Genomic DNA, 2541 nt, shown 5'->3' with positions numbered 1-2541 from the left:
TTTTTTTTTTTTACACCTACAGCACACAGTCTTCGTAGGTGGTCTCTCATCCAAGTACTAACCAGGCCTGACCCTGCTTAGCTTCCTAGATCAGACAGGATCGGGCATGTTCAGGGTGGCATGGCTGTAGACTTAGAAACTTTCTTAACCATACTCTACTTAACCATTTTCCTTATAAAGTATCTTGACTGAAGCCTGGAGCATTATAAAACGTCTTAGTCTGTAGGCTATTTGCTGTTCTACACAGTACTTGTAGTAGGCTTATAAATGTATAACACCTGGCTCTGAAAAAAAGCCCGAATTAAAATATTTGCTGATAGCCATGGTGTAACTATTCCCATCATGACTGATTTCAGGTTAACAAAGTGAGGTCGCTCAGTGAGGAGGTGGCAAAAGATGCAGCCAGTTGGCTCTTGCAAACTGGTTAGGCGCTAACTCCGCTACCCACTGCCACACTTTCCAAGCTGTTTAGGCCAGTTGTAATTTTTGTTGATGGCTAAAATGATAGCTAAAATATTTGGCTTTTGCTCTTAAAGGATTATCTAATAATAATCAACATTTGGAAGAATTTAGAATATTAAAATTGTTAATGTTTGTTCCTTGGAAAAGTTGTATGTTGAAGAATTACTACGTTATTATTAGAATTTCACTCCATTGAGTTAAAGTTTAATTTTTAAAATTGCATAAACTAAGGTATAATTTAATTTAAAAAATTGCATAAACTAAGACAGGGTGTAGTTGTTTCTGTGAAAACTAAGTTATATTTCTGGAAAGCCTTTATAAAGATGAGAATCTTTTAATAAATACTTAAAAGTTAGGTATGGATGAAAAACTTGTAAAAGATTGCAACAGAAACTTAGATTGCATTTCAAATATCTTTTAAGTCCTTGTTTTCCTTTAAGGAAATAAACATTAGATTAGTAGACTATAGGATAAAGTTGTGTTTCAAGCAAAAATGACAATCTGAAATTCTAATTAGAAAAGTCCATGAAACCATCCATTTTTAGAAATGATTATTTAATTTATATTTAAACTTTAATTTGGGTCTTTTTTATTAACTGATGTCTTCCATTCATTACCAAACATCAGTTAAATTATGTTGACGATAAAGTTATTCAATAAGACACCTCTTAATTTTGTATGCAGATTTATTTTCTATACCAGTAGCTTTTATTTTTTATTTTTCCCCCCTCTTCAATTCCTCCCGCACCCTGCCACTCCCACCCCTGACCTATGGATGTTGCTGTTATCCCTTAAGAACTGGATCTCTGAAGGTGGGGCATCTTCTCCCACATGCTCGTGGGGTGCACCAGGGGCCTGGTGCCCCGGGAGCACCCGGAGTATGGTCCGTGGCTTCACCTGGGTTGTGAACCCAGCACCTTCTGCATGTAAAGTAGACATGCTAACCACTACACTATGGATCCACCCAATATACCAGTAGCTTTTAAATTCATTGCTTAAGACATGTTAGTAAGAGGCAGAATTATAATTTAGGAGAGGTTTGCCTGGTAGGAAGGGAAACCAAGTATGTAGGCAGACATATTAGATAATGAAGGCTAAAATATGAGTTTCCGAAGGATGTTAATTTGCTTGAAAGCCCAAGCTAATTTTTTTTATCTAAATTATTTTTGTCGATTGGGACATTGAGTTTTTTTCCAGCTACAACTCAATCCTTAGCGTTATGGCATGTTATGAAATTTCAGCTTTAGAAACTCCAACTTTTAACAACATTCATTATACAAATATTTTTAAAAAGAGGAAATAATAATTAAGATATATACAAAGCCTTTAAATTCACAAAGTGTATTCACATATGGCTGATAATTGATAGAACAGTTCTCCAACCCATGATTTGTGAATCCAATCTCTTGTTTTATCATACTCTATTTGGAAGGCACATGAGGTATCAATCAGAGAGCTGATCTCAGTAACTGTAAAGCAGGAATTTTGATAATTTTTTAAAAATTATGTATTTTGAATTTATTTTTAATCCTTGTAAATAAGAAGCATTTAAATAATCTTGTCTTTATCTTATGAATAATAAAATAGCACCTTTTAAAATATTATTTTCACATATGAAAAATTATACCATATATTCTGTGATAAAGTTACCTTATTTAGGCTACTAGATCTTTTAAGGGCAAATACAGGTGACTCATTTTATTTATTATTATTAAAATAAATGAGAACTACTCATGATATGTTTATAATATAATTTTATAAGAATTGTTAACTGAACAAGTTTATCTCATCTCAACCCAGAGTAGCCATTGAATTCCAGCTGTGTGATCTTGGGTAACTTTATTTGTTCCCTTCGAGCATCACTTTCCACATTCATAAAATAGAGATAATAAAACTCACCTCATGGAGTTGTGAGGAATGAATATTTGTTGCAGGAGAAGTGCTGATCGTAGATCATGGTAAATCCGAGGTGCTCAGTTAAATGGAACTTAAGGCGAATGAATCTAGTGGTTGCTGTTTGTCCTCATCTTCCTTGCTGTACCAGCAGCTTTGGACAGAGTGGTTTACTCTCACCTATTT

At 34.1% G+C, this 2541-nt stretch overlaps 1 protein-coding gene and 1 pseudogene across 2 annotated transcripts in view; one reads left to right on the top strand and one right to left on the bottom strand.

Moving 5' to 3' along the window:
* ADAM23 (ADAM metallopeptidase domain 23) overlaps positions 1-2541 on the top strand; it is a 155054-nt gene that overhangs the window by 96692 nt on the left and 55821 nt on the right. The window lies entirely within an intron of this gene.
* On the bottom strand, positions 14-132 carry LOC111745365 (annotated as a pseudogene).

This window comes from Pteropus vampyrus, unplaced genomic scaffold, assembly GCF_000151845.1.
Source record: "Pteropus vampyrus isolate Shadow unplaced genomic scaffold, Pvam_2.0 Scaffold152, whole genome shotgun sequence".
Taxonomy (NCBI): Eukaryota; Metazoa; Chordata; class Mammalia; order Chiroptera; family Pteropodidae; genus Pteropus; species Pteropus vampyrus.
Note: the sequence above shows the minus strand (reverse complement) of the source record. Positions and strands in the feature narration are given on the sequence as shown.